Source organism: Rhinolophus ferrumequinum, chromosome 6 (genome assembly GCF_004115265.2).
Source record: "Rhinolophus ferrumequinum isolate MPI-CBG mRhiFer1 chromosome 6, mRhiFer1_v1.p, whole genome shotgun sequence".
Taxonomy (NCBI): Eukaryota; Metazoa; Chordata; class Mammalia; order Chiroptera; family Rhinolophidae; genus Rhinolophus; species Rhinolophus ferrumequinum.
In genome coordinates, this window is record NC_046289.1 from 36,447,957 (window position 1) to 36,456,459 (window position 8,503).

The window sequence follows — 8,503 nt, forward strand, 5'->3', positions numbered from 1 at the left end:
TTCACGTTTGCTTTTATTATTTGCTCTAAGATAACAAGAGAAATGATTCATGGGGTCTGCAAACAACTTCACTTGCTCAGGGTTTTCCAAGAACGCCAGATGAAGTCAGCTCTGTACCTAGGGACCGCGCTTAGGGAGAGTCCAGATGATCCCCTAGAATCCCAGGAAAATGCTGGCCTAACCTGAAGAACAGAAAACATTCTTCCTTCTGTATGCGTCAGGCCAACCCTGCAGACTATATTGGAAAGTGTCCTGGAGAGAAAATCAGGAGACCCACGCTGTAGGCCTTTTTTAAGACCCAAAGATTGATTTTCCCATCTATGAAGTCTCCCACTGGGTTTTGAAAGGATGAAAAAAGATAATAAATGAGAAAGCAGAGGTTGGGTGGATTTTTTGTTTTGTTTTATTTAGAGAAGTCAATCACCTCACCGCTCTGGGCCTGGATTCTCTTACTGGTAAATTGGGGGTGATGGACTAAATCAAGAATGAAAACATAAATGCCCTCAGAGGCCTGGCAGATAATAGAAACAAGTGAAAGGGGGCAGCCTTGGTGTAAAACAATAGTGTTTGTTGGGGTCCATGGCACAGCTGGGGCATGCAAGCCTATATGAAAAACACAAAACCCTGTGAAAGCCAAACTGTGGCCCCCAGATGGCACATTCTCTAATTACCCATAAAAGATACAGCACTGAGTGTGTATGTGCACATGTATTTAAGTTGCAGATGAAGAAGACTCTCCACCAGATACCTCTGCTGCTGCCAGAAAAATCAAGTACAGTAATCCCCCTTTATCTTCCAGGAATATGTTCCAAGGGCCCCAGTAGATGCCTGAAATGCCACATAGTGCCAAACCCTAATCAACTTCTTCACCTCTGCCAGAAATGTGGCAGCATCTTCTTCATCAGCAGATGCAGGCCCTCCAGTAATTTTAATTTTATTTACTTATTTTTAACTGAAAGTCTACATGCTACTAACTTACAGAACACATCCATCCAAAACTATTCCTAAATCTGTGTGACCATCCCTTGCTTGCAATAAATGGCTTGGTGTCCCTCGTTTCAGGGGACCCTTGCTGAAGCCTCTAAAGGCTCCATGTTTTCTGGCGCAACACGTTGCCTCAATCAGAATAAGTTCTCTGTTCACGTCTTCCACCCACAAATTTAATGCCTTATCCATCTTAACTAAGCACGTATCACACAATGTAGCTATAACTTTTGCAGTTTTAGGTGCAACAGCAAAACTCGCATAAATTTCTTTTTCCTTCTTCACAATTTCACAGATAGAAGATTCATTCTTCTTACCATAGATTTTAGCAACCTCAGCATATGATTTTTGTCTTTCCTTATTAAGTCGGGAACTTCCACCTTTTCACTTAAAGGAAGCACTTTACAGCTTCTCTTCGGCATATCCGAATTGCCAGCATCACAACTCTCGAGCTTTGCAGCCATTATTAAGTAAAATAAGGGTTGCTTGAACACAAGCACTGCCACGTGATGACTGTCTGATCTGCTAAGGAAGCTGACTACTAAGTGACTAACTGGTGGGGAGTCTGTATAGTGTAGAAACGCTGGACAAAGGGATGATTCACATCCAAGGCAGGACGCAGCAGGAAGGCATGAGATTTTATCATGCTACTCAGAAGGGCTTGTAATTTAAAATCTATGAATTGTTTATTCCTGTAATTTTCCATTTAACATTTTCAGACCGCGGTTGACGGCAAGTAACTGAAGTCATGGAAGGAAAAACTGTGGATAAGGGGGGAGTACTGCAACTCGAGTACAAGGTTTTGAAAAGCCAGTAAGAGTGGAGTGAGGGAGGGTGACAAGTGAGGAAATAGTGCAGGGGGGAGCAAGGAGTAAAGGGAGGAAAAGGAGCTTGTGGGGTAATGGTGATGGCTAAAAGCAGACAACTGGTAACAGTTAATCCATTTTACCAATGCATCCCAGAAGCCCACGGTTTTCTCTTTCTCAAAGATAGAGCCCACTCAGAGAGCCTGAGTCTTCTGGCCTGAGTCTATTTTCCTGTGTCACCAGTTTTTCCATGCCTAGTTTCCTTCTCCTTTGCAGATTGTTTCTAAAGATGGCATGCAGTGTACTCCTTTGCAAAGGGGCTTTGCTACTGCTCCATCAAGAGGTGGAGTTGATTTCCCCTCCTTTTGAATCTGAGATGGCCGCGACTTGCTTTGACCCATAGACTTTGGCAGAAGTGATGCTGTGTGACTTCCAGGCTGAGGCCTTAAGAAGCCTTGCAATTTGCGTTTTCACCCTCTTGAAAGCCCTGAGCTGCCGGGGAAAAGAAGTCAGGGCTATTGGGCTGGAGAGACAAATTGAGGCGAGCTGAGATCTCCAGCCAACAATCAGAACCTAGGCCCCAATACGTGAGTGAGGCCATCTTGGACGTTCTAGCCCCAGTTATGCCCCCAGCCGAATCCTGCCACTTGACTGACCCCAGAGGGAGCAGAAGAATTGCCCAGCTGAGCCCACCAACACAGTATTTATGAGAAATACTAAATCCTTATTGTTTTAAGCCGCTGCTCTTAGGTCACAGAGCACTAGATAGTTGAAACAGAGACACAACGTTATGACCATCCAGACACGACAAGATCTCTTAGGCCAAATCTTTGACTTTGTAAGTCAAGCCATAACGGGACATTCAGAACTAGAGCTTGTTTTTCATAAAGTCTGTCTTCAGTGGCACCTGTATGGTTCTCCCCAGTAGGTTGACTTGAAAATGTGAAAACTGTAAACCTGCACAAGTATCATCGAGTCTGAGTCCCTTGTTTAATAAAATCTAAGGCCAGAAAAGCTAAGAAGTTGGCTCAGGGTCACACGGTCATCTAGTGGCCAAGCTAGGACTTGAGTTCAAGGTTCATGAGTTTCAATCTAGTGCTCTTTCCAATAAAATATGCCGCTTCCCACCATTCCCCAGAAAGATGTCCATCACATCAGAATTATAAACAAACTCCCAGACAAAATAATAGTCTCAGAAAAAAATGGTTGTCAAGTAATTTGCAGTCCATTAGGCAAAATGTAGAATGTTATGATATAAAAAGCACAGGCTTTGGGGTCAGAATATCTGGGTCTAAATCCTGGATCCTCCACATATTTTCTGTGTAACCTCGTTAAGCCTATTTCCCATCTGCAAAGTGTTCCCAGGGTTGTAAACATTAAAGTGCTTTACAAGCTGCTGAAAGACTCTACAGATATTAATAGGAACTAGTAATAGGAAAGCAGGTTGTACTTAGGACTTGACACTGTTCTTACACTCCCAGGAGAATTTCCTGAGAGTGGACTTTGGAGTTGAAATTTACCTCCACTTTCAGTGAAAATCAGACTAGAGATTATTCAAAAAGTAAAGCTTCAGCCAAGCCAGCTTTCCTGGGAACCTTCTCCTAGACCCCCAGAGCAGGTGGTATGACTGCTGAAGACCGAGGTGCTGGGAGACAGCGCCACACCCCACCCCACCCCACGCTGTATGTCCACGAGGCAGTGTGGCCCCCAATCACCCACAGGGTTAGACAAGATCCAAAGCGTAATTCCTGGTTGCGGGGCACAGTTTCCAAAGCTTCAGGCCATGTGCTGCCTCTACACCTGGCAAGCACACCTTGCAGAACACCTATCACTCCCTTGGGTCCCTGGATATAAGGAAGTATGGTTCCTTATTTGCATTCTTATTTGCATTTCCTAGCTGCACATCCTCTGTGCCCCAGCAACCTGACATGGTGTTTTTTTGGTCAAATGACATATTGCTTCACTTCGCTCACCCTGCTCGAGATTCACTCCATGGAAAATGTAAATTTGTAAATAGGGATCACAAGCAGCGACTGTGCCATTGACGCTGTGTGTGAGTGAGGGAGGTAAATGGGGCCTGGCAAGAAAAAAGAGGAGATGTACCAGGAATATACGAGGCTGAATACTGAACTTCAGAATGTATCACAGCTCCGAGTCGAAGAGGGAGGCCTCAGGGAGCACTACGAGTGGCTCCCACAGAAACTGCTGCAGGGGTTGGGACCCTCGACTTTCAGGAGAGACTAGGCTTGTTGAAAGCAGAGGAAGACAGAAGCCATTTGATAGAAAGGTGGAGTTAGTTTTGGGGAGCAGTGAAAGACAAGGTATGCAAAGCAAGGTTGGGTAAGACTGTGGGAGGCCATTAAGGCCAGGGGCAGAAATGCTCAGTTTGGGGGTTTGGGGTCCAGGCTTGTCAGTATCTTCTTCAATAGCCCCTTTGCCTTCATGGTTCAACCTACTATAACAATTGAACTGCTTAGTGTATAGTCTTCCCTTATTAGAAACTCCCTTAGCAAACTCCTTAAGACATGGATTTTTTGCCTATTTTGTTCAATAATGTATTTCCAGCTCCTAGATCAGTAGTTGCCTAAGAAATATTTGCTGAATGAATGAACAGTCAATAACACGTAGCAAGTTGAAGGGAAAAGAAGACAATGAACTTTTATCTCATTGATAGAGCCTTTAACTTTGCTGTGGACACAAACTGAAGAGTGACAAAATACAAGTTCGTCTAGTGGCTGGATTTGGAATGAAGAATGGCTTTGGATGATGCATATAACGTGCTATAAAATCTAGAAAGGCTGTTGTCTTCGGAGACACCTCCACGTCCAGGTCGTCACTTTCATATCTCTTCCCATAATTAGGTAAGGTCTAATTCCTATAGTAAATCCTTCATTCCATCATTTTCACAGGGATGCTGTTCTCTTGCCTAAACCTTAACTGAAAAAGTTATTGAGGGGCAGCCGATGGCTCAGTTGGTTAGAACGCGAGCTCTTAGCAATGGGATTGCCGGTTCGATTCCCACATGGGCCAGTGAGCTGCGCCCTCCACAACTAGATTGAAGACAACGAGCTGCCAGTGGGGCGGCCGGATGGCTCAGGTGGTTAGAGCATGAGCTCTCAACAACAAGGTTCAATTCCCGCAGGGGATGGTGGGCTGTGCCCCTGCAACTAAAAATTGAAAACGGCGACTGGACTTGGAGCTGAGCTGCGCCCTCCACAACTAGACTGAAGGACAACAACTTGGAGCTGATGGGCCCTGGAAAAACACACTCTTCCCCAATATTCCCCAATTAAAAAAAAAAAAGTTATTGATACCAGTGTGTTCCCAGGAGAATAGAAGCATGGAGAATAGAAAGATGAAAAGAAAGATGGAGATGGGAATCTGGAATTGGTTCTCTAACTGGCTGAATTTAAAAGCACCAATAGCCATGTTTCCATTGGTACAAGGTACATAGACAGTCTACAGCATAGTGATGAAAAAGTTAGTTAATGTGTTGTCTGCAGTCACCTGGAGAGAAGTCCTTACAGAAGGTAAAAGCTTTGAATGATCAAGCAGTTGCTGCTATAGAACATTTTAGTGGAAATATAGTGTGACTATGTGGTTGGTTGCTCGCTTCTAGCAACTGGACAGATTGAAGAAAAATATCGCTGAGCTTAGGGCTTTGCATTTCCAGCTAAATATCTGCATAAGTTATCAGAATGCTTCTATGACTGCTCTGAAAGAAACCCTATCTCCAGAGCTTCAGGGTTGGATTTCTGAAAGCCAAGCCTGAATTCTAATTCTGCAGGTGGGGCACATTCTTACAAGATGGAGTAAATACAATAAACCAGAGGCAAATACACAGTACCATCTCCATAGGGAGAATGCTGGTGTCTGAGAAGCAAAGTGGAAGTGGAAGTGATTCGGCTCACTATTAGATTTAATGACCCACCTAAGGAGGTGTGATCTTTATTTGATGCTGTAATCTTGAGTTCAATGGTTCTGTAAGGCATCCCGCCCGAGAGAGAAGTGCTTCCCCCAGTAAACACAGTCAATGCTCCATTAAATTGGAAGCTGGGATTTTCCTCTAGACATTTTGGGTTCTTCATGCCAATAAACCAATAGTCAGCTTTGAAGTGCTGATTTTTATTGACTATGTCAGTTGGTCTTTCTTCCTATCTGGCTTCCAGTTGAGTTTGGCCAATGGGAAGCACTGGCAGAAGATTCAAAGGATGGGAGGACAGAGGATTGAAGTATTTATTCACCTGACTCCCTCCCTGCTAGTTCATGGGTTGACAGTGTCTGTATTCCTCTACCAAAGACCACAGCTCCCATCAGGTGGACCTTTCATATATCTATAAGTCTTCCTGGGTTCTAGAACTTGCATCTTTCCTTTGACCATTCGGGACTAGGGCTAGTAATGGCTTCCTGCTGTTGTTAGATACTGAGTGCTTAAAACTACCCACAGCTGTGTAAATAACACTTTGTAACCCTTTTTTAATATATGAGTCATTCTCCCAGCTCAGTGACTAATACAAGAAAGTTGTGATCTGAATCTGGTTCTGGTCACCTTATTTAATTTTCTCATTAGTTCTCATAATTATTAAGGTGATTGCCTTGGAGGTTCTAAGTACACAGCCATATAATCTATGAATAATTTATTTTGATCAGCAAAAGAAAAGTTTTCTTAAAAGGCAGCAGAACAGTTAGGCAAAGATTTCTCAGAATACAAAAAGCAAAAATCATAAACAAATTTGAAAGATTAGACTTCATCGAAATTTAAAAACAGTTGCTTTACAAAAGATACTCTTACGAAAATGGAAAAGCAAGCCCAGTCTGGGAGAAAAATATTTGCAAAGCACATATCTGATAAAATACTTTTATCCAGAATACATGAAGAACACTTAGAGCTTATGAATAAGAAGACCAAAAACAAAATCTTAATGGGCAAAAATAAAGATTTGAAATGGGCAAAAAAATTGAATAAGTATTTCATCAAAGAAAATAAACGGATGTAAAGTAAACAAATGGAAATACAAACAAAAATTACAATAAAATATCACTCCACACCCACTGGAGTGGCTAAAATTTAAATGGTTGAAAATACAAAATGTTGTCAAAGATGTGGAACAGCTGAAACTCTCATATATTGTTGGTGGGAGCATAAAATGGCACACCACTTTGAGAAACCAGTTAGCAGTTTTCTTAAGAAATTAAATATACATCAACATATGTACATCAACAGCTTTGCTTTTACACATTTACCCAAGAGAAATGAAACTTGTGTCCACACAAAGACTTGTACACAAATGTTCATAGCAGCTCTAGTCATAATAGCCAACAACTGGAAACAAGCCAAAACAATCCCTTCAACAGATGAATGGATAAATTGTGGTATATTCATACAATGGACTATGACAACATCAAAAAGAAATAAACTGCACGTATATGCAACAACGTGGATGAATCTCAAAATTCTTATGCTGAGCTATAAAAGATGGACACAAAAGTGTATGTATCACAGGATTGCACTTACATGAAACTCTAGAAAGAAGAAATCTGTCTATAGTGCACAAAAGCAGAGCAGCCTGAGACTAAGGGTGTGAGGGATGGAGAGAAGAACGACTAGGATGGGGCACAAGGGAACTCTTTGGTGAGATAGAAATATTCTATACAGCCATGGAGGTGCTAGTTACACAGGTGTATCCATTTGTCTAAACTTGTTGAAATGCACACGTAAAATATTATGCATTTTATTGTTTATAAACTACACATCAATAAAGTGATCAGGGGGAAAAAAAAGAAGCAGAACAAATTATTGTAATCCCAGCATGTTCAGACACTTCTCTTCACAAATCATTTGCAGATTGTAATCACAGTTGTTCAGCAACAGCTTCTGGAACTGGGTTACAGTCAGTAAAATGCTCCCCGACTTGGGAACATCAGTCATGATGAAGAGATCATATTTCAACTCTTGTTTGGAGGATTTGATATATTCCCTGACCTTAAAAGGCCACCGTTTTTTGTAGAATACTGTATTCTACAGATAAAGAACTGGAGACTGATCTATTATCTTACCCTCTTATACAATTTAACATCAATAGTTTTTCCCGTTAGATAAAATTCAAGACTAGATAGGAAAGCTATGCAGGATAAAGATTACAAATGAAGATGTGTACCCACATTTCAACGTGGCTAGTTACCTCCAAGACAAGTCATTCCAAAGAGACAATCTTCAGATTCCAGCAAAAATAGCTGTAACTCAAGTTCTGTCTCTAACTGAGCTTCACAGACACATACAAGGAAAAACTTAGCAGCTCCCACGGCAAATCAATTCCAAGAACTGCTGGCTTTCTCCTTGCCACACCCAGCAAACCAGGATCATCCTGAGCCAACAATTTGTCTTCGACTAAACAGATTTTACTTTTTAGTTATTACCATTTCATCTTCTCAGGGGTGAACTGATGAAGCAAAATCTCTGCTAAATAGATCATAAAGTTTGTCACTTGTCCGAGCATTAGACACACCAACAATCTAGACAACATTATTTAGGACTTTAAAAAAAAAAAAAAAACAACTTACATGGGATCTGGCCTGAGGCCACGGAAATGATATTAAATTGGCACAGCGTGAGGCCCTAAGGAGAATGGTATTCATAGAAGAGGCTTGGCAGAGAGGCTGATTAAATGCATAGTGTAGACTTACTTCTGTGAAGTCCAAACACCTGAAAATTC